This window comes from Sarcophilus harrisii, chromosome 1 (genome assembly GCF_902635505.1).
Source record: "Sarcophilus harrisii chromosome 1, mSarHar1.11, whole genome shotgun sequence".
Taxonomy (NCBI): domain Eukaryota; kingdom Metazoa; phylum Chordata; class Mammalia; order Dasyuromorphia; family Dasyuridae; genus Sarcophilus; species Sarcophilus harrisii.
The window spans coordinates 645,143,120-645,168,167 of NC_045426.1; the positions used below are offsets into that span (position 1 = coordinate 645,143,120).

The following is a 25,048-nucleotide window of genomic DNA, read 5'->3' on the forward strand; positions in this document are numbered from 1 at the left end:
CATTTTTGCAGTCAAAGGTGCTGATAAAGGCCTCATTTCCAAAATATATAGAGAATTGATTCTAATTTATAAGAAATCAAGTCATTCTCCAATTGATAGTCAAAGGATATGAGCAGACAATTTTCAGATGAAGAAATTGAAACTATCAATTGATCAGTGATGGACAGAAGCAGCTACACCCAAAGAAAAAACACTGGGAAATGAATGTAAACTGTTTGCATTTTGTTTTTCTTCCCGGTTATTTCTACCTTCTGAATCCAATTCTCCTGTGCAACAAGAAAACTGTTTGGATCTGCACATAATATTGTATCTAGATATAGGACATATTCAACATATATAGGACTGCTTGCCATCTAGGGAGGGTTGAGGGGAGGGAAAAATCGATCAGAGTGACTGCAAGGTAATGTTGTAAAAAATTACCCTGGTATAGATTCTGTCAATAAAAAGTTACTATAATTAAAAAAAAAAGAAATGGAAACTATTTCCAACCATACAAAAAGATGCTCCAAGTCATTATTAATCAGAGAAGTGCAGCTAACTTTGAGATACCACTACACACCTCTCAGATTGGCTAGGATGACAGGAAAAGATAATGCTGAATGTTGGAGGGGATGAGGGAAAACTGGGACACTGATGCATTGTTGGTGGAGTTGTGAACAAATGCAACCATTCTAAAGAGCAATTTGGAACTATGCCCAAAAAATTATCTAACTATACATACCCTTTGATCCAGCAGTGCTACTACTGGGCTTATACCCCAAAGAGATCTTAAAGCAGGGAAAGGGATCCACATGTGCAAAAATGTTCATCCCTTTTTGTAGTGGCAAGAAACTGGAAATTGAATGGATGCCCATCAATTGGTGTAAAGGGCTGAAACTCTTAAAAGGTGTGCTTGAATCAGACAACCGAGCACTTAAGGCTAATTGCCTATTGGACAATGACTCTATTAGCATATGTTGAGAAAAATGACTCTTCTCACCATTGGTGCTGGCTCAATGTTTGGTGTATATAGATAATCATAGGCAAGGACTACAGGATGGGGTGAGACAAGCCAGACTTCATTTTTCAGCAGCAAGAGAAGTTGGTGGCGAGCCTTGTGGCAGTTTGTCTATTTCCTTCACTTCTGCCCCTAAAGTCCAGGGACTTTTACTTATCCTGACTCTGGCTATTCTTGAGGCTTCCAGGGAGCTACCTGGACTTTACAAATTGGAGAATGGCTGAATAAATTATGGTATATGAATGTTACAGAATATTATTGTTGTATAAGAAATGACTAGCAGGATGATTACAGAAAGGCCTGGAGAGACTTACATGAACCGATGTTGAGTGAAATGAGCAGGACCCAGGAGATCATTATATACTTCAACAACAATACTATATGATGATCAATTCTGATGGACGTGGCTCTCTTCAACAATGAGATGAACCAAATCAGTTTTATTTGCTCAATAATGAAGAGAACCAGGTATATCCAGCAAAAGAACTGTGGGAAATGAGTATGAACCACAACATAGCATTTCAATTCCCTCTTTTTTGTCCACTTACATTTTTTATTTCCTTCTCAGGTTATTTTTACCCTATGTCTAAGTCCAATTTTTCTTGTGCAGCAAAATAACTGTATGGATATGTATACATATATTGTATTTAACATATACTTTAATATATTTAACATGTATTATAGTCTACCTGCCATGTAAGGGAGGAATGGGAGGAAGGAGGGGGAAAATTGAAAAAGAGGGTTTTGCAGGGGAAAATGCTGAAAAATTACCCATGGATATATCTTGTAAATCAAAAGCTATAATAAAAAAATTAAAAATAAACAAAAATAAAAAATAAAAACAAACCAAAAACCAAAAACCAAAAGGAGTGGCCTTACTTTGGGGTGGGATGGCCACTGGAAGGTACATATGATAGAGATATAGTACAGGCAGTGCACCAGAGTGTCACTGTTGAACAAGATCAGTACCCCTATAATGATGTCTGGCTGCAAATCGTCTCCTACCCCACTTCCTGGCTGAGGGCTGTGACCATGAAAAATGGTATTCTCATTTTGGTCACCCAGTCCATAGGCACAGACAAAGAGGGTCATAGATGACCGGTTGCTCAAGCAAAACTGGAGAACAAAACTTAATATAGGATACTTCAGAAGATCCCCTAAATAATCCCCCACCCCACCCCTCACCTTCTTATCTAGGTTTGAGCCTGTATCTACTTTTGTCTGGACACTCCCCATCCCCATTTGAATTGCCACCTGAAAAACTCAAACCTCCTGAGTCTCACTCTTCAGCACCAGCCCCCTTGTCAGCTTCTTTTCTACTTCCTTTTGACTCCCTAACCTCACGTTCTCCTCCTCCTGAAAACAGGGGCTTCATAAAGCCAGCACAGAAGTACTGGCTCCAGCCCCATTGCCTCCTGCCTCCCCTGTTTCTTCTGTACCCATTTCCCACCCCACCCTCCCATTCATCACCTTCCTCTATCTCGCCTTCTTGTACCCAAGGCGGCATCTCATACAATGCTTCAGGATCTGTCCAGTCACCCCAAGTCCTCCTAAAGCCTATTTTGCCTAATGGTGGGCTCAGAGGGAGTCACCTTCCTAGTCTATGTCCCTTTTTCTAGGAATGATATATACAACTGAAAAAGTTGGAATTCCCCTTTTTCTAAAAAAAAAAATCATAAGCTTTGATTAACCTCCTTGAATCTGTTTTTCATACCTACCAACCCATGTGGGATGACTGTCAGCAGCTTCTCACCACCCTCTTCACTACTCAGGAGAGCGACAAGATTAAATGGGAGGCTAGGAAAGTTGTGCTTGGACCTGGTGTGGGATGAATAGAAGAACATCGCAATCAGATAGAAGCTAGTTTTCCCTCTGAAAGGCCTTCCTTGGATTCTAACTCCCACCACGGTTGGTCAGTGGCACAGTGCTTTTTGCTTATCATAGATTCCTTCTCCACGGTCTTAAAGCTGCAGCCTGGAAACCTATTAACATGGCAAAGATTTCTGAAGTTGTTCAGGGTTCAGAAGAATCCTTTAGGACTTTCCTAGAATATTTATATGAGATTTACCAAACTTATAGTACTATAGACCCTGAAGCTCCCGAGAACTATAGATGTGTGAACAGTGCATTTGTTAGTCAGTCTGCCCCACTATATGTAGGAAGCTACAGAAGCAGGAGGGGTTTCAGGGTATGAATATATCTCAACTAGCTGAGATAGCTCTGACTGACTAAGGAAGCAGGTAAGTAGTATGCCCAGGCAGGTGTAGCAGCCATGAGAGAATCAAACACTTCCTCTAAGGGTCCTCCCTGGCGCCCCTGTGGATGCCAGTCATTGGGCTTGGACCAGTGTGCCTATTATAAGGAAACAGGCCATTGGAAAAACAAATGTCTGATCTGAAATCAACCCAAGAATATCTTCTCTCTTGAGGGGGCAGACTGAGGCAGCCCTGGTTCTCTTTCTCTTTCTCCAGACCCTGGAGAATCTAGGGTATGTTTACAAATTGGGGGTCAGTTTGATAAGATCTAGATTTAGGGAACCAAAATGAGATTGGGGTTTCTGGTGGTCAGGGAGTTAAATGATAAGGTCTAGAGGCAGGTTCGGGGTTCAGGGAACCAAAGGAAGAGGTTTGGCTCCCCTGCAACCCCTTTGGATTCAGTGCAAGGTTAGGGAGTTTTGGGGAACTCCCTTCTGGCAGTGCAGAGGTTTTCTGTAAAGGAATTTACAGACCCGAAAACCTAGATTGATAAAAGAGGTTTATTATGAGGATTAAAAGTAAAGTTAGAAATCCTAACAGGCATAGTCTTGTTCCTGACAGAGAGGCATAAATGTGGTTAGGGGAATATGTGAAGATAAAGAGAGAATAACACTGGAAAAGAATATTATCTCAGTGGGCAGATCTATGGAAAATGGAATTTTGCCCTGAGAATGCAGTTTTCAGTGGACAGAAGGTCCTGGTAACAAAGGGAGCTGCCAAGGTCCATCTGCAAAGACTTTCATTGATGGAAGCTATTATATGGAGTATCATGGTGGGGATTAGAAAACCTGAGCAGATCAAAACCAGTGGGGGCTGGGAGAGAACCCCAGTTGGATCAGACCCAGTGGGGACTGGGGCAAGCCTGGATCTCCTATTAGAATTCAAAGGGATGCTTTTTGACCAGGATTTGTAATTGAATCAAAGGCTCTGGCATCCTGGAAAGACAACTTGTCTGGGACATGCCTCAGCCAGGAGGGGCTGGGAATCTTTAAGGAATCTCAGATCAATAGGAAATAAAGTTTCTTAAAGGGACCACAACCAGCTTCAAGTTCCTGATTGATACTGGAGCCACTAAGATTGGTCTAACAAAACCTCTGGATCCAATATCTCCAAAATCCATCCCTATACAAGGTGCTACTGGTAAAATTATTTCTTGCCCCTGGACTACTGAATGTACAATCCATCTAGGGCATGGTAGGGTCACCCACTCCCTTCTAGTCATGTCAGACTGCCCATATCCCCTTCTTGGTGGGGACTTGCTTTGAGAACTTCAGGCAACCATTTCCTTCTCTGAAGACCAGGCTTCTCTGACCCTAAATCCTCCCAGTCCAAAGCATCTTCTTATCATCCTACCCCTTCAGTTTGAACATATTTTAGTGGCTTCCCCTGTGTGACCTGCTCCTGCTCCCTCCCCTCTTCTCTCTCAGCTGCAGGCAGATTTCCCTCAGGTGTGAGCAGAAAATGAACCTCCAGGCCTGGATGCTCATCATGCATCAGTGGTTGGGCAGCTTCTGGCCACTGCCTCTCCTCTATCTGTCAGGCAGTACTCCATCCAGGGAATTTCTGTTCACATTAACCGATTGAGAAATGCTGGTATCTTGTAACCTACAAGTCTCTTTGGAATACCTCTTTGCTTCCAGTCAGGAAACCTGGGACTACAGACTTCCGCCTGGATCTTAGGAAGGATCTTAGGAAGTTATCAGGATCTTAGGATCTTAGGATCTTAGGAAGTTAATGGGTTGAAAGTATCCATCCCATGGTTCCAAATCCATAAGCCCTACTCAGCTTGCTGACTCCTAGTCACACTGTATATACTGTTCTGTACCTAAAGGATGCTTTCTTTTTGATACCCCATTGCATCAGCTAGTCAATGTCTTTTTCCAGTGGATAGATCCCCAAAAGGGAATTCTCGGGGCAGCTCAATTGGACTAGGCTCCCATAAGGTTTTAAAACCTCCCTCATCCTGTTTGGAGAAGCTCTCCATCTGGACCTCCAACCCTTCCACAGGGAACATTCTTATTGCTCTGTGGTCCAGTATATAGATGATCTTCGCCTTTGCATTCCCTCCTTTGCTGAGATAGCAAAACCCCTTTATTCTGCCACAGTGGGACAGGGCCCCCTTGTTTGGGACCCTCCTGAACAAGCTGCCTTTGATCGTCTCAGGACCGCCCTTACCAAGGCCCCTAATGTCACATACCCCTTTCATCTTTTTGTGGCAGAGGTTATTACGAAGGACATTCTGACTCAAATGCTTGGCCCCTGGCGTTGGCCTGTTGCTTATCTCTGTAAGGCTTGGATTCTGTGGCAGCTGGGTGGCCCCCCTGCCTTAGGGCTGTGGCTGTGACCGCCCTCCTACTGAAGGAGGCTGACAAGCTTTCCTTGGGCCAGTCTCTCTCTATCTCTGCCCCTCACTCTGTTGAGGCTCTGCTCAGGTCCTCCCCTGATTAGTGGCTCTCTAACACCCCCATTAACCACTATCAGGTCCTGTTTCCCGACCATCCCTGCCTCACTTTCTCCAAAACGTCCACCCCAGCCCTGCCACCTTACCTCCAGATCCTGGTTCTGACCCGGCCCCGTGCATGACTGCTTCCAGCTCCTTAAGGAGATCCAGTCACCAACGCCTGACCTGTTTGACACCCTACTGGAAAATGCTGAGCTGATTCTTTTTACAGATGGGAGCAGTTTTGTTGGGGGGATACCATGTTTCTGCAGCAGCAGTGGTGGATTATCCCTCCCTCTCTACCCTGTGGTCTCCTTCCCTCTCTCTGGCTCTTGTGCCCAGAAGGCGGAGCTTATCCCCTGCAGGCCCTGCACACAGCAGAGAACAACTAACATTTTCACTGACAGTCGCTATGCTTTTGCAACAGCTCATGTCCATGCCTTTCTTTATAAAGAAAGGGGCCTGCAGACCTCCGCTGGGAGGGAAATTAAGAATAAGGCAGACACTTTGTTTACTAGATTCTATATGGTTATGCCTCTCTGTTGCTATTCTCCACTGTCCAGGTCACCACTCTGATGATTCAATGGAAGCAGTGGGAAATCAGGCTGCAGATGCAGTGGCTTGGTGACCAGCCACTTCCTCCCCCACTTCTTCCCTGCCCTGGCAGTCCCTACTTCCTCCTTTACCTATATATTCTCCTTCAGAAGATATCTTCCCATCTCAGAGGGGAGGAAAAAGGGAGAGTCCCTGGTGGTACATACAGGACAAAATTTTTATTCCACAAGCATTAAGCAGAATGCTAGTGGAGGACTTGCATGATTTCACTTATTTGGGTGAAAAGAAAATGCATCATTATTGAGCAAATATTACATAAAGGATGTCAACCAATTGATCAGAAGTTATATTTATAGATGTAACACCTGCACCCTACTAAATGCAAAAAGAATGAAAGAGGCCAGTGTGGGAATCAGGCTTATGGGACATATCCCAGGGGAAGGATGGGAGATTATACTGAGAGACAGCCATCAACACCTGGGTACAAACACCTGTTAGTTTTTGTAGATACCTTCTCAGGGTGGACAGAGGCCTTCCCCACACAGAATGAAACGGCTCTCACAGTGGTCAAAAAGATAGTAAATGAATCAATGCCCCACTTTGGTCTTCCAGTAGCCATAGGGTCTGATAATGGCCCTGCCTTTGTTGACAAAATATCCCAAGGCATTAGCAAGGCATTCAGGAGTGATTGAAAACTTCATTGTGCATATAGACCACAGAGCTCTGGGCAAGTGGAAAGAATGAATAGAAATACTTAAGGAGTTCCTAACAAAGCTTGTCTTAGAGACCCAAAGCTCCTGTGTGTCTTTGCTGCCATTAGCATTGCTTAGAAATAGATGCACCCCCACAGATTGGGTCTAACTCCCTTTGAAATTCCCTTTGGGAGACCACCACCTATCCTACCCTTGGTTAGAGAGGACATAACTGCTGAAATCTCTAACTCCTCCCTTGTCAAGTTCCTACAGGCCCTGCAGAAAACTCAGAAAGACATCTCACACCTCATCCTAGAGGCTGTGAGAGGCTTTTCCTGTCCCTGTTACTGAGCCCACTCATCCGTTCCAATCTGGTGATGCAGTTCTGATAAAGAAATTTTCTACCTCTGGCCTAAAGCCCAGGTGAAAAGGACCTCAAACTATGATCCTCACCACGCCCACCATGTAAAGGTGGAGTTAATCCCCACCTGGGGGGGGGGGGGAGGAACCACCTGGTTTCACTATAGCTGAGTGAAGTCAGCAGTCACCACTGAATGGAAAGTGGAAATTAGTGAAGATCTCCCAAAACTGGGACTGATTGCTCCTCTGGTCCTTGATTTTCCCCAAATCTGTGAAAAACATTGGGTGGAAAAATCCTGGGAGGATTAATCCTTGTATTCATTGCTTTGTTAATACTATTTGTGATTACCCTATTTGTCTGTATAGGGGCAACATCATTCACTAAGGGGCCCCCCTCATCCTTTCTCCAGAAGTGTAATTCCAGCACCACACCATGGGGTTTTTCTTAGTTCTCCTCTTCTTCCCTATGCTTTCTAAAGCTTCAGGAAACCCACAAGCCCCCAAACCCACATGGACAATGACTCTTAGAGACCTGGAGGGTGTTCCCTCCTTTTCTGCCACCTACTCCTCAGGTTTAGAACCCTCTGACAGTAAATCCCACCCTGGCTCCCTGTTTCTACTTTAGAGCCCCTTGGCCCCTCCAGTGTGACTGTGCTCTAATGCTGAGTGGTGCTCACTCCCTGGGGATGACTCAAGTTGACCATCCAAACCTTTGACCAGCAGACCCAGATCACCCTGCAACCCTCCACCTCCCCCACCTCCCATCATACTAACTGTCCAGCAACCATCCCACCAGAAGTGTGAAGAGTCCAGAAGGTTCACCTGTTATGGGCCAGAACTCTGAACTGGAAACAAAGGATTCTTACAAGGTATTAAGTCAGTGGAATTGATAGAGACAATAGTTATCTAATTTAGCATGTTTCAGTATGATTGATTTAGTCCTACAAGGAGATGTTATGGGCCAGGACTTGAGACAAGGTACTAAGTGGAATTGAGGAGACCATGGTTAAATCTAGTTTAGCATTGATTTAATCCTATAACAAATAATGGTTTCCTAGTGATACACTGATTGGTGTATACTCAGTGTGGGGCATATAAGTGGGGACTCACAGCCACATTCATTCATCCCATCTCACACCACCTTGGTGTCAGGCTCTCCTGCTTCACTGCCCCACTGAAACCAAGACTCTGGAAGGCCTCCAGAAAACTAGCCGAGCCCCAAGTGAAGGAGATAATAAAGGATCTGAACTATAAGAAAGCTAACCAGGCTCCAGGAAAGGATACAAGACTTTGAAAGAGACAATAAAGGATTTCAACTTTAACCACTGGCTACTCATGTGGAGATTACTGAACTGAAATAAAGGTTGCTCCCAGAGACCCCCAAGAAAACCCCAACAGAGCACATTACATTTTAAAGAGAAATTACATTTTTGGTGCCTGAACGTTACACCACAAATGTTCATCTGTGACCCAGAAATTAGGATGAGTACAAAAATAGAAAGGAAACTTTAAGTTAAGGGCTAAAAGTAGTATTTCAGCTAAAATGGAACAAATGTTTAGAAAAGAGATTTCTCTCCCAAAAAGAAAATGTGTTGAAAGCTTAGTCAGACTGATAAAAAATCAAGGTTTGATTGCAACTTGGGAGCAGATCATTGAACTTTTAGAAACAGTAAAATACACATCTCCTTGGTTCTCTAAGGAAAAAGAATTGAATCCAGATGAGTGGAAATTAGTAGGAGAGCAACTATGTCAATATTACAGTGATTATGGACCTGACTCAATTTCCAAAGAAACATTTTATACATATAATTTAATACAATTGGCTTTAAGAAATTATATAAGTACTAGAATAAGGAAAAAAAGGAAAGAGCAGCGAGGAAGGATCCAGACAAACTATGTGAAAAGAATGAAGAATCAGATAAGAATGGAGTCAAGTACAATTTTGAATGTTGTGCTTCACAACAGCAGAAGTTCCCCATCCCCTGACCTAGCTCCCTAAATTAAGCCTTCATGAGTGGAGGGAGAAGGAGGAGGGGGAGAGGCAGTGACACAATCAGCATTAGCTATGAAGCAGCCTATGATAAGATTACAAAAGGCACTGGCTAAAAAAGGAGAAGATATATCTGATTTAATAAAAGCATACCCTGTGATTGAAGAGCTTGACTTTTCAGGTCAACAAAGGAGACGATACACTCCTTTTGATCTAGAAAAATTAAGGATTTGAAAAAGGGTTGCACTCTTTATGGGGCTACATCATCTTATGTTAAGATGTTACTAGAGAATTTGACTTATGAAATCTAAACTCCTAGTGATTGGAAATCCATAGCAAGGACATGTTTAGAACCTGGACAAAACTTGTTGTGGCTTTCAGAGTATAGTGAATTATGTTGGATTAAAGCCCAATGCAATAAGAAAACCCAAGTTAATATACAAATCACTTTTGACCAACTGGCAGGTGAAGGTCAGTACACAGCAATTCAGCACAGATTAATTACCCCATAGGAGCTTATGAACAAATTGATACTGCTGCAATAAAAAATTGGGGCTCCCTCCCAGGAAAAAATCAAGGGGAAGCCTTCACAAAAATAAAGCAAGATCCCAATGAACCTTTTGTGGATTTTATGGGGTATATGCAAATATCTGTCACAAGAATCACTGGAGAAAATGCAGCTACAAGAATTATAAGACAACTGGCTAAGGAAAACGCCACTAAGGTTTGCAAAAGAATTATATGGGGACTACACAAAGGTGCTCCTTTAGAGGAGATCCTAAGATGCTGTGCCTCAGTGGGCACAAATGCTTATTATACTCAGACTATGTTAAACATGGGAAGACAGGGTCCCTCTTGGTAAGGGACTTCTAGAAAAACTCGTTGATGCTTTCAGTGTGGAAAAATTGGACATATGAGAGCTCAATGTAGGTATAGAGATAGAGTGAGAAGACAGGGTAAGAGAAGACCTAACACCCTATGTCCAAAATGCAACCGAAGTTTCCACTGGGCCTCAGAATGTAGAATTGACCCAGGGAAATAAGAGGCAGGGCCCAGCTTCAGGGCCCCAGGTGGGGCATGATGGCAGCCGAGGTTACACCCAGAGAGTGTTTAGAAGTGATCAATCAGCAGAAAAGCAATCAGATGGGAGAAAGGGTTTACATGCTCTATCAGGCAAGAATCAATCAGAAGGGAAAAAGGGATTGCAATTAGGAAAAATAGAGTTGTATACAGTAGGACTACTGAAACATCCGCTGAAGAGGTGAAATATGTTCTTGTCCAGACTATGGATCCTTTGCCTCCAGGTACAGTAGGCTCACCTGCTGAGAGTACTTACAAAACAGTGTTCATCCAAACACTGATGTGGGAAACTGGGGAATGTGTAGCTAATATTCCAGTCATTAACACAGGTAGACAATGTGTGACTTAACAACCAGTAGAAGTAGTAGCATCAAGTTTACTGTTACATACCTCTAATAGACAATCTGATGATAATTGTCCAGATTCTGACTCCAAGCAGCAGAGTCCAGGAATATTCTGGACTGCAGCTGTGAGAGCTGACCAACCTATGCTCACTATCTGTATCAATGGCATAGCATTAGAAGGATTGGTAGACACAGGTACAGATCGTACAGTCATTAGAGGTGCCAACTGGCCTTGAGTCTATATGACTGGAGCAGGGTCAGGGAAAGAACTGGTATCAGTCTCTGGTTAATTCTTCCCCATAGCTAACCACCCTTATTATATCTCTTATGGGACCTTTGCTTCTCCTCTTCCTTGCTCTCACCATAGAGTCTTGCATCTTTTCTAATCTTGTTTGCCTCATCCACTCCCAGGTAGAGGTGGTTAAAATTATGGTGCTAAGACCTCCCAGGTATCTGGGGAAAGGTGATTCAATGATTTGAATGTTCAGGAGAAAGTGTGGAATGTTATGCCTCAGTTTACCTGCATTAGTTTCCCTGAACTGTTCAGCCTCAGTTTCCATGAATTGTTCTTCCTCAGTCTCCCTAGTGGCAACCCCTCTTCTTGGCCATTAGGACTGAGATAATTAGGATTGGGAGCCCTGATCACTAGCATTCCAAAGAGTCATAAAATGTAGATGGTTTATCTCAAGACTGGGGGGAGATCTCCTATCTCAGACATCCTGGGTCCTAGCCTCCCAATTTATCATAATTTATGATCCTTCCTTACCCTCAACCTATCAGAACTGAATTTATGGTCGGTTTCTGGAAGTTCCTGCTCACCAGTGCTCTATCTCTACCTTGTCTTTGTGTCTCTTATCACTGAATCCCTATAAGACTCCCTGGAATCCCTGCTCCCTGCTGTATGCTTTGAGACAATAGTCTGATCTAGTAAACTAGTCAAGCTCTCCACTAATAAAATATTAAAATCTCTCTAATTTCTATCTTGCCTCAGTTTTTCCAGCATTAAGTTCTTGTCCTGCCCATACTGAAAAATCTATTTTACTTCCAACCCCTGCATCCCTTAATCTCTTCTTTCTTTTGTCATCTCCTCCCCTTTTCCTTAATCTCCTTCATTTCCTATTTCCCTATTGGGTGAGTTACAATTCTATCCATAGCTAATTGTGTATATATGGTCTTCATTCTTTGAATGAGTTCCAATGAGAGAGATTCAAGCATTGCTCACTCTACGCATTTTGTCCCATTGTGAAAGCTCTTCCTTGCCTGGTTCTTTTACATGGAAAATATCCCCCATCCTATCTCTCCCTTCCTATTTCTCCCAGTGATCATTCCTTTAATTTTTTTTAATCAATCCAACATAATTGACTCACATGCATGCCCTCTACCTATATAAATTCCATTTAACTGCTCTACTCATGATAAAATTCTTTTTTTTCAATTCTATTTTTTTATTATAACTTTTTATTGACAGAACCCATGCCTGGGTAATTTTTTTTTACAACATTATCCCTTGCACTCACTTCTGTTCCAATTCTTCCCCTTCCTCTTTTTACCCTCTCCCCCAGATGGCAAGCAGTCCTATACATGTTGAATATGTCACCATATAATCCTAGATACAATATATGTGTGCAGAACTGAAGTTCTCTTGTTGCACAGGAAGAATTGGATTCAGAAGGTAAAAAATAACCTGGGAAGAAAAACAAAAATGCAAACAGTTTACATTCATTTGCCAGTGTTCTTTCTTTGGGTGTAGCTGCTTGATCATTTGATCCATGCTTGATCAATTGAAACTGAGTTAGATCTCTTTGTCGAAGAAATCCACTTCCATCAGAATACATCTTCATACAGTATCATGATAAAATTCTTAGGAGTTACATGTATCAACCTCCTGTATCAGAATGTAAAGAGTTTAACTTTATTGAGATCCAGATGTTTACTCTCATATTTATCTTTTTTATGCTTCTCTGGAGTCTTATGTTTGAGTGTCAAGTTTTCTATTCAGTTTTGGTCATTTCATCAGAAATGCCTATAAGTTCTCTATTTTATTAAATATCCATTTTCCCCTGCAGGATTTTACTCCATTTTTCTGGATAGGATATTCTTCATTGTAACCCCAGATCCCCGAGAAGGGAGAAGAAGGAGGGATGTAGAATGAAGAAAGAGAAAGGAAATAAGAGGAGGAAGGAAGAAGGAAAGGAAAGGAAAAGAAAAGGAAGAATATGGAAAGCAAGAAGAGAAGGTGCTTTGTTGTTACAGGAATGAAAAGTCTATGAGGAGGCGTTGAAACCTTGAATGTCTTGGCATTTCTGATTCTGCAACCTCCTTTGACTAGAAGATTTTAACTGAGATTTAGTATATTCTCTTGTTATTTCTATTGATTAATCAAATTCTGACTTCATGAACTGTTGAAGGCTCCTTTTTGGGGGTATTTTTGAATTGATTAAATCATTGATGATTTCTTATAGACTCATTTGTAATTTTTGATTTCTACTATAATCTTGGTTAGTTCCTCTGATCCTTTCGTACTAACTTGATGCTTTTGATGAAAGTTGACTTCTGTAGCTTGGAACATGTTTCTTATTCATGAGAGGAAAGGGACTTGGAAACCCTGACTTTCCTTTATTGACTCACCAAGCTATTTTGTTTTGAGTCTGTTGCATACTTCACAAATAGCTGTATTGGATGAGAGTACATTTTGATTCTTATGCAAAACTAGGGAACTGGAATTCTATCTCACCTTTTACCAGTATCAATTTGTTGTCTTTGTTGCTCGTTATCATATCATTAGATCATTGTGATTAGGTTGGCATGATACTTCAACTGATTTTGCTTATTTGAAAATTAGTATGTATTTCCTGCTAATTGAATCTGAATTTTTATTGATAGTCAATTGATCTCTTAAATTTAGTTCAAATTGCAATTTTTCAGTTCTCAAGATGTCGAAGAATTATTTGCTTGCATGATTATTCATGACAATCTGGTAAATTTAGCATCATAGAGTATCTAACTACTTGATTTCTCTCCAGTCTTGTATTATTTGTAGTTATCCCTTACTATTCAGTGATGGTGGGACTCAAATCTCAAGTGATCTCGAATGGATAAGGAGCTGAGTTGTTTCTTAGACCTATGGCACTTACCATCTTCAGATATCTTATTTTTTCATCTCTACTGATTTATTCCAGCCTCCTCTTCTTTCTGTCTATCTAAATCTCCCCATTATTCCAGATTCTGCAATTCGACCTTTGAGGGAAGCATCTACTTGTAGTCCATCTATGCAGATGATAAAGCTCAATTATGGATTCATCTGAATTACCATGTTGAAAGGCTCTAAACCTGAAAACAGTGTCTGTGTACATATCTGAGTTCATACTTCATAAATATTTAAATGAACATATATGAAGCGATCTTAGTAACGAATAAGCCATCATTATGCTAAATCTGGAAGATATGGATTATCAGTTTGTCAAGATTAATTGCTAACAATTAGCTAATCCAAGTATTTAAATAGCCAGTGAATGACTAGCTGAAAATAATATGGAACGATTCACATCTATGACCAGCATGATATGGAAGTATTTCTCATCCTTTCCGATCTATGCCTCTAGATCCATAGACAGTCACTATTGAAACTACCAGCCATAATGACCAATCGATTATATCCTGTTAAAGCATAAAAACCTATATTTAATTATTCTTTGTCATACATATGTCACATGTACTTAGTGAATATTTACAATTATTCTAATCACAAAGGAAATGTTAGTACTTGCAACCTTTGATAGTTAATGATTTAATGAAAAATCCATGCAGTATTGCCTTAAGCTATGGTTGAAAGTAACAGGAATTTAAGTGTTCAGATGCTAAAAATGATAGAAGTATTCATAGTATCTGATCAGGGCAGATTTAAATCACTGGAGATACAAATGATCTGCAGTGAAAGAGACCACTATCTATGTCAGAGTGACATGACATCATGAATGGCCAATGTATTCACCATGTCCCAAGGCATACACTCTGATGCCCATCCAAAACTGAAACCATTACAGATTAATACTCTGAAGTTCCTTCTCCTAACTAAGGTCTCAATCTTTATCAATACTTTAGTCCATTACGAAATATTTGTTTACGTATTTCAATTCATTTGTAACTATATGACCATTTGCCTATGCCTTAAATCGTTTCATTATAATTTGCCAATACCTATCTTATCTTGTCATAACCCTACTTAGGATGATAAACTTAGCCAATTTGCATAAAAGCTAATCTAGTCATTCATCCTAAAACTTAATGACAGGAACTCTTAATTCTTTTCGGTTAATCCTATTAGTACTACATCAGTCTTTACAGACATCAATATAAGGGTGGATCTAGAAGTCATACTCCTAAGAATTTGCCATACCTAATCAGTGGGAAATTTTAGTTTAAAAAGCAGCAATCAGAATATATGGATTCATAATTCACAATATAATGATATTGCTATTTCCTCATGGTAGATTTCAAAGTCAAGTAGTGCAACCTATCTCTTATTTACACTAATAATGTAATAAAAAATTAAATATATTTCCAGATGTAAATAACTTTGAAATTTACTAATCATTATTATATGATCGATCTAAATGAATTGGTTTTACTAACTTGAAACAAACAGACAATTAAAGATAGTTTAGATCCATGTAACATATATCGTATAGTCATCTTTACTAATTTCAAAACTGAGACTTATTATTTTAATTGAAATAACTCAATTTTTAATAATAATTTTTAAGAAAAATAATAAATTGTTTAAAAGGTCCCACATAATAAAGTAAATTTATTAAAATTTTGGCCAAAAATTTATTAAATTCCTGTAAGTAATTCTACTGTAGGTAATTTGTAACAGAGGAACCAATTAATTAAGTTCTGAATTTTCCCTAGCACTGGAATCTCTGTTAAAGCTACAGACATTTTAGTCATTTTCTTAACATTATTTCAAGTTGTTTTCCAGAATACTTAGACCAATTTGGAGATCCACCAGCAGTGCTTCATGTGACTATCTCTTCCCAACTGCTGAAACATTGAACATTCTAACTTTTGTCATCTTTGCCAATTTATTAGGGAAATTTGATCTGGTGCAAATATTAGTGGTGTTTAGTCATTACCATTCTTTTGCTCATATTCATTGACCAATTATCCATTAGGAAATGGTTCTTAGTCTCTCATACTTCTATTGGTTCCCAATACATATTGACTATCATATCCTTAGAAAAGAGATAACATGATGCAAATTCTTCCCAGTTGACAGCTTCTTTTTTAATCCTGGTGATTTTCATTTTATTCACACAACAAAATTTCAATTACATGTAATAAAGATTATTTATCTTTTCTTTGGTGATTAGCATAATCCTCTCTGACCAACTGACTTAGTCTCTCTCTTTCTCTCTCTCTCTCTCTCTCTCTTTCTCTCTCTCTCTCTTCTCTATTTCTATCTCCTCTATCAATTATGTAAGGATACCTGATAAATATTTTAATGATATGCTCTTTAAGTCATTTATATCGTGTCACGCTTGTTAGGGTATATGATGTGATTTTCCTAAACCAAATTATATTTCCAAATTGCTTTCCAGGACTTCCTGACTCTAGGTTCAACATTATATCCATTTACTACAATATCTTGCCCTTTCAAATAGCTATAGCATTTATAACGTGCTTTAAGATTTGTAAAATCCTTGATTACTCCATCATTTGATGAGACTCAGTAAAAGTAGAGTTTCCATTATTATAGTTTGAAAATGTTCATTTGTCATTCCTTATCTTCCTAATACCCAGTTCAGTCATTTCTGGTTCTAAGATGCCTTTCCTGGTTTCACAGATTAAAAGAGATTTCTCTCTCCAGTCTCATTTCATTGCTTGACCTCCCCTATCCATTTATCATATTATAACCATAATTCTCTGTCTCTGTCTTTTGTTTCTCTTTGTCTGTTTCTGTCTGTTTCTTTCTCTCTCTCTCTCTTTCTCTCTCTCTCATTCTCTGAATCTATCTGTCTATTTCTTTCTATGTCACTTCCTCTGTTTAGGTCTCTGTCTCTGTCTCTGTCTCTGTCTCTTCCCCTATACTATGTCTCTCATTGCTGAAAACAAAGCCCTTCCTATAGAAAGCACCTAATACATGTTTGTTTCTTGAAAATGAATATTTTGGATGACCAGCTCTCCTTTTCAATGAGTGAGTGTCTTCCCCTTCTCCCCCCACTCTCCTGTGATCCTAGGATCTGTTTTTTATGCTGTTTATTCTTTCTGCTCCAGTTAATTATAGCCAGTCACAAACCGGAGGCCACTTTATCATTCAGCACAAACAGGATGGAGAGCTCCACAATGAATAGACTGAAGACTAACCCAAGGCACCAGAGACCACCAGTTTAAGGTTTTTTCAGAGACTGTCCCTAATGCTGCATTGTACAACCACTGTACTTTATCTTGAGCCTCACCTTCTCCTTCACAATAGCTTTTGACTCCATATCACTTTTTTTTTTTTTTTTTTTTTTTTTTTTTATAACAGAACTGCTTCCAGTCCAGAGTCCATCTGCAGCTATCTTTCACATTTCCTATGCCCAGGTAGTGTTCTAGAGCTCCACCTACTTGATAACATTAACCAAGGTTTGTCATCTGACCCACCCCTTACCAATAGGCTTCTGTCATTTCAAAATCATTGATTTGACTTTCTGTATATTATTTGAACTTTCACTTTTAGATAGAACACAGAATATAGTCACACTCCAGGATATCTCCCATAGATGCCTAGGTAGGTAATGTCACGAATATCATGTGTGACCTTCTATAAGTCTCCTTTGTCTTTTGGGTGTTTTTTTCTATGATAAAATGATGTGGACTGGTTGAATGTGGAGTGGGATGGCATGCCAGGTGTGAGTGTTTAGGGAGGGGAGGGGGATGTTGGATTTGATAATCTCCAAGATCCCATTCATCTTTATGACTCTCAATGCTATGATTTCTCACTCCCTCATTTACCCTTTTCCTAATACTTTATTGAGGGAAATGGACCAGAAAGCCTGATGATTTGAGAGAGGACTCTCTGGGAGGTCCATGGAGTCTGCTAGGGGAGGAGAGAGTGTGTGTGAATTTGGGGCAGAAGTGGGGAATATCCATGAGTGGAGGACAGATGAGGTGGTGGATAGAAAGTGAGAATCCAGGAAACTGGGCTCATATCCTGCTAGTGACTAACTCTGTGAGTATGGGGAAAAGCTCTTAATGTCTTTGATGATCAGTTAATTCAATTTTAAAATGGAGATAAAAAGATATCTGCAACTCAGAATTCTTTATGATTTACTTGAGGGAAGCAGAGCCAGAATGGCAGAGACAGTACAGGTCTTTGTTTGACATCTTCCTGTTTTCCCACAGATCAATACTACATGAAGCCTCTGAATGGGTTTAAAGCAACAGAACCCACAAATATTTAGAGTGGAAGAAATTTCCAGCACAAGATATTTTAGAAGAATTTCATAAAAGGTCTGTTTCAAAAAAGGTTTACTTGAAATGATGTCTATAAAATATTTTGCAATTTTCAAATTGTTGCACAAAAAGTTTATTACTATTATTTGAGAAAGTATGACTATTAAATCCCTCTTTCTATGGCACCCAAGATTACACGATATCAGACACCTCCAAATCGATTCAAAATAGAAACTCTGGTCATTTCTCTAACAGAACCTGACATGCTTCAGGCTTTTGAATGAACACAAGGACTGGACCAAGGGCTAAAGGAATTTGCAAATTGAAGGCATTTCAGGAATAGAGGACTAAGTGGGCTCAGGAGATGAGGCACTGAATTTAAAAAAAATAATATCTTTTTATTTTCAAAATGCATATAAGGAAAGTTTTCAACATTTATCCTTGAAAAACTTTGCATTCCAAAAATTTTCCCTCACCTTCCCCCCAGACAGCATGTAATCCAATATATGTTAAACATGGGGGCACTGTATTAAGGGAGGAAGGGGGCTATAGCCCACTTCCTGAAAATATGTTCAGAATAAAATAAGGAGGACAATGAATGAGACTGTGGCAGGAGTCCTAGAGGAGAAGGAATTAATTAGCATTAGGGAATAATCATTCTACCAGCAGATTAGCAGTTGCCAGTTTCCAATGTGAAAGCTGAATTTCTTTGGACATATGGGACTCACTCAGGAACTGGAAGCAGCCTTTAAGCACTGATCCTTTCTCGGGTTCCATCTCCCATATCTCAGAGCAGGGTACTTTTCACCTTTGAGCTCAGGTCTGTTCTCTGGTTTCTAACTCCACCCATGATCAAAGTCACAAGAGAGAGAGGTAGGCATCAAGAGGCTAGCCTGAAGGGGGAGGCCCAGACACACGATCTACCATGTGGTAGCTCTCTTCTACCTAAGAAGGAGAGGATAGAGTATCCACCTCCCCCAGACAGGGCACATTCTCTCCCAAGATGGAAACAACTCCCTTCCCATAAACACATAGAAAAGAAGTGGATACTAAGTCACTGTATCTGAACCTAATTATATAGTCTTAAGAAGTAAGATAGCTTCTGTCAGATAAAGCCCTGCCCATCATCCCAACTCCAACACATACAGTAGGACCATTGTATAGAACACGGCTTATCTCTATTTTCCCAAATAAATTCTTGTCTCAATCCCAGTTTACATTTCTGGTGCCTGAGGAATTGAGGATTGAGTGAGAACTTAAGGTAGATGTATTGTCACCCTCCCCCAAAGGATTCACTCTCCCTAAGGAATGTCCTCTTCTCCCTAGGCTCATATTGGTCAATGCTCCTGAGACTGGTTTAGGGATGCTTCCTTCTTTCCCTCATTTCATACACCATCTCTGCTTGAATCTCTGGGGCCAGATTTGCTCCCTTGCTCTTTTTTTTTTCTATCTTTAAGTGGGAATAACACTTTTTTTTTAATTAAACAACTTTTTGTTGACAGAACCCATGCCAGAGTAATTTTTTACAACATTATCCCTTGTACTCACTTATATTCCGAATTTTTCCCTCCCTCCCTCTACCCCCTCCCCCAGATGGCAAGCAGTCCTATACATATTAAATATGTCACAGTATATCTTAGATACAGAAGGTAGAAATAACCCAGGAAGAAAAACAAAAATGAAAACAGTTTACATTCATTTCCCAGTGTTCTTTCTTTGGGTATAGCTGCTTCTGTCCATCATTGATCAATTGAAACTAAGTTAGATCTTCTCTTTGTCGAAGAAATCCACTTCCATCAGAATACATTCTCATACAGTATCGTTGTTGAAGTATATAATCTCCTGGTTCTGCTCATTTCACTTAGCATTAGTTCATGTTAGTCTTTCCAAGCCTCTCTGTATTCATCCTACTGGTCATTTCTTACAGAACAATAATATTCCATAACATTCATATACCACAATTTCCCAACCATTCTCCAATTGATGGGCATCCATTCATTTTCCAGTTTCTAGCCACTACAAACAGGGCTGCCACAAACATTTTGGCACATACAGGTCCCTTTCCCTTCTTTAGTATCTCTTTGGATAACACTGCTGGATCAAAGGGTATGCACAGTTTGATAACTTTTTGGGCATAATTCCAGATTGCTCTCCAGACTGGTTGGATTCGTTCACAGCTCCACCAACAATGTATCAGTGTCCCAGTTTTCCCGCATCTCCTCCAACAATCATCATTATTTTTTCCTGTCATCTTAACCAATCTGACAGGTATGTAGTGGTATCTCAGAGTTGTCTTAATTTTCATTTCTCTGATTAATAATGATTTGGAACACTTTCATATGAGTGGTAATAATTTCAATTTCATCATCTGAAAATTGTCTGTTCATATCCTTTGACCATTTATCAATTGGAGAATGGCTTGGTTTCTTATAAATTAGAGTCAGTTCTCTATATATTTTAGAAATGAGGCCTTTATCAGAACCTTTAACTCTGAAGATGTTTTCCCAGCTTGTTGCTTCCCTTCTAATCTTGTTTACATTAGTTTTGTTTGTACAGAAGCTTTTTAATCTGATGTAATCAAAATTTTCTATTTTGTGATCAATAATGGTCTCTAGTTCATCTTTAGTAATAAATTTCTTCCTCCTCCACAAGTCTGAGAGATAAACTATCCTATGTTTCTCCAATTTGTTTATAATCTCGTTCTTTATGTCTAAATCATGGACCCATTTTGATCTTATCTTGGTATACGGTGGTAAGTGTGGGTCCATGCCTAATTTCTGCCATACTAATTTCCAGTTATCCCAGCAGTTTTTGTCAAATAATGAATTCTTATCCCAAAAGTTAGGATCTTTGGGTTTGTCAAACACTAAATTGCTATAGTTGACTATTCTGTCTTGTGAACCTAACCTGTTCACTGATCAACTAATCTATTTCTTAGCCAATACCAAATGGTTTTGGTGACTGCTGCTTTATAATATAGTTTTAGATCAGGTACAGCTAGGCCACCTTCATTTGATTTTTTTTTCATTAATTCTTTTGAGATTCTTGACCTTTTATTATTCCATATGAATTTTTTTTGTTATTTTTTCTAGATCATTAAAATATTTTCTTGGAAGTCTGATTGGTATAGCACTAAATAAATAGATTAGTTTAGGGAGTATTGTCATCTTTATTATACTTGCTTGACCTATCCAGGAGCACTTGATATTTTTCCAATTGTTTAAGTCTGACTTTATTTGTGTGGAAAGTTTTTTATAATTTAGCTCATATAATTCCTGACTTTCCTTTGGTAGATAGATTCCCAAATATTTTATGCTGTCGACAGTTATTCTGAATGGAATTTCTCTTTGTTATCTCTTGCTGTTGGATTTTGTTGGTGAGGTATAAAAATGCTGAGGATTTGTGGGGATTTATTTTATAACCTGCAACTTTGCTAAAGTTATGGATTATTTCTAATAGCTTTTTCGTAGAATCTCTAGGGTTCTCTAAGTATTCCATCATTGCATCTGCAAAGAGTGCCTCACTGCCTATTCTGATTCCTTTAATCTCTTTCTCGACTCTTATTGCCGAGGCTAGTGTTTCTAATACAATATTGAATAATAATGGTGACAGTGGGCAACCTTGCTTCACTCCATATCTTACTGGGAAAGATTCCAGTTTTTCCCCATTGCATATGATGCTTACTGATGGTTTTAAATATATGCTCCTGATTATTTTAAGAAAAAGTCCATTTATTCCTATGCTCTCAAGTGTTTTTATTAGGAATGGATGTTGGATTTTATCAAATGCTTTTTCTGCATCTATTGAGATGATCATATGGTTTTTGTTAGTTTGCTTATTGATATAGTCAATTATGCTAATAGTTTTCCTAATATTGAACCAGCTCTGCATTCCTGGTATAAATCCTACTTGGTCATAGTGTATTATCCTAGGAATGATTTTCTGTAATCTTTTTGCTAATATTTTATTTAAGATTTTAGCATCGATATTCATTAGAGATTGGTCTATAATTTTCTTTCTCTGTTTCAGCCTACCTGGTTTAGGTATCAGTACCATGTCTGTGTCGTAAAAGGAGTTTGGTAGGACTCCTTCAGTCCCTATTTTTTCAAATAGTTTATATAGGATTGGGGTTAATTGTTCTTTAAATGTTTGGTAGAATTCACATGTAAATCCATCTGGGCCTGGGGATTTTTTCTTAGGGAGTTGGTTAATAGCTTGTTCTATTTCTTTTTCTAAGATGGGATTGTTTAGGATATTTACTTCTTCCTCTGTTAATCTGGGCAAGCAATATTTTTGAAGGTATTCTTCCTTTTCATTTAAGTTGTCGAATTTATTGCCATAAAGTTGGGCAAAGTAATTCCTAATTATTGCTCGAATTTCCTCTTCATTATTGGCGAGTTCTCCCTTTTCATTTTTAAGACTAACAATTTGATTTTCCTTTTTCCTTTTTTTAATCAGATTTACTAAGGGTTTGTCTATTCTGTTGGTTTTTTCATAGAACCAACTCTTAGTTTTATTAATTAATTCAATAGTTTTTTTACTTTCAATTTTATTGATCTCTCCTTTTATTTTTAGAATTTCAAGTTTAGTATTTGACTGGGGTTTTTTAATTTGTTCCTTTTCTAGCATTTTTAGTTGCAAGCCCAATTCGTTGACCTTCTCTTTCTCTACTTTATGCAGGTAAGCCTCTAGAGATATGAAATTTCCCCTTATTACCACTTTGGCTGCATCCCACACATTTTGATATGATGTCTCATTATTGTCATTTTCCTGGGTGAAGTTATTAATTATGTCTATGATTTGCTGTTTCACCCAATCATTGTTTAGTATGAGATTATTTAGTTTCCAAATATTTTTTGGTCTACTTTCCCCTGGCTTTTTGTTGAGTGTAATTTTTATTGCACCGTGGTCTGAAATGAATGCATTTACTATTTCTGCCTTAGTGCATTTGAGTTTGAGGTTTTTATGTCCTAATATATGGTCTATTTTTGTATAGGTTCCATGAACTGCTGAAAAGAACATGTACTCCTTTCTGTCTCCATTTCGTTTTCTCCAGAGGTCTATCATATCTAACTTTTCTAGTATTCTATTTACCTCTTTGACTTCTTTCTCATTTATTTTTTGATTTGATTTATCTAATTCTAAGAGTGCAAGGTTGAGATCTCCCACTATTATAGTTTTGCTATCTATTTCTTCTTGCAGCTCTCTTAATTTCTCTTTTAAGAATTTAGATGCTACACCACTTGGTGCACATATGTTTAATATTGATATTGCTTCATTATTTATGCTACCCTTTAGCAAGATATAGTGTCCTTCCTTATCTCTTTTAATTAGATCAGTTTTTGTTTTTGCTTGATCTGAGATCAGGATGGCTACCCCTGCTTTTTTGACTTCACCTGAAGCATAGTAGATTTTGCTCCATCCTTTTACCTTTATTCTGCATGTATCTCCCTGCTTCACGTGTGTCTCCTGTAAACAACATATTGTAGGATTCTGGCTTTTAATCCATTCTGCTAATCGCTTCCTCTTTATGGGGGACTTTACCCCGTTCACATTTATGGTTAAAATTACCAATTCTGTATTACTTGCCATCTTGTTAATCCCTATTTATGCTTGTCTCCCTTCTTTCCCCCTTACCCCCCTTCCAGTATTAAACTTGTGAGCACCACTTGCTTCTCACAGCCCTCCCTTTTTAGTATCCCTCCTCCCCACCTTAGAGTTGTTCCCCTTATCTTACTCCTTTCCCTCACAGTTTCCATACTCCCTTCTGCTTAGCTTATTCCTTCCCTTTTCACTTTTCCCTTCTCACTTTTCAATGAGATGGGAGAAGTTTCAACATACATTGAATATGTCTAAAATTTTTTCTCTTAAAGTCAATTCTTATGGCAGTAAAATACCCACTATATTCATCCTCCTCCATTCTTTCTCTCAGATATAATAGTTTTCCTTTGCCTCTTTGTGAGATATAGTACCCCCACTTTACCCTTTTTCTGATACAATGTCCTTTCCACCTCTAATTTCTAGAACAAGGTATACATGTATTTTTTATACATCTTTACAGCAGAAATATAGTTTCCAAGATTTCTTTTTACCTTTTTAGGTTTTCTTGAGTTCTATATTTGCAGATCAAACTTCTTGTTAAGTTCTGGTTTTTTCACCAAAAATAGGTGAAATTCACTTATTTCGTTGAATGACCAAGAAGATGCTCATTCTGGCTGGGTAAGTTATTTTTGGTTGCATATCGAGTTCCTTAGCCTTTCTGAATATCATATTCCAGGCCCTTCGATCTTTTAATGTGGATGCTGCTAGATCTTGGGTGATCCTTATTGTGGCTCCTCTATATTTGAATTGGGTTTTCTAGGCGCTTGGAGTATTTTTTCCTTTGTTTGAGGGTTCTGGCATTTGGCCACTATATTTCTTGGTGTTTTGATTTTAGGATCCCTTTCAGTGGGTGATTGGTGAATCCTTTCAATGTCTATTTTACCCTCTGTTTCTATGACTTCTGGGCAGTTCTCTTTGATAATTTCCTGGAAAATAGTGTCCAGGTTCTTTTTTTCATCGTATTTTTCTGGGAGTCCAATGATTCTCACATTGTCTCTCTTAGACCTGTTTTCCAGGTCTGTTGTTTTCCCCAGAAGGTATTTCACATTTTTCTCCATTGTTTGGTTTTTTTGGTTTTGTTTGACTGATTCTTCTTGTCTCCTGGAGTCATTCAATTCCATTTGTTCTATTCTGATTTTCAATGAAGTGTTTTCTTCACTCACTTTTTTATATCTTTTTCTAATTGTCCAATTTGTTCTATAGAATGTTTTTCCATTTTGCCAATTTTATTCTTTAGTGAGCTATTTTCTGTTTCCAGTTCACTAATCCTATTTTTCAAGGATTTGATTTCTTTATC

At 39.0% G+C, this 25,048-nt stretch overlaps 1 long non-coding RNA gene across 1 annotated transcript; it reads left to right on the plus strand.

Moving 5' to 3' along the window:
* The first annotated feature begins 17,268 nt into the window (after positions 1 to 17,268).
* On the plus strand, positions 17,269 to 22,816 carry LOC116420742. The gene is made up of 3 exons (XR_004231161.1): positions 17,269 to 17,485; positions 18,100 to 18,207; positions 22,777 to 22,816. It is a non-coding gene; the product is annotated as an uncharacterized LOC116420742 (long non-coding RNA).
* The last annotated feature ends 2,232 nt before the right edge of the window (positions 22,817 to 25,048 follow it).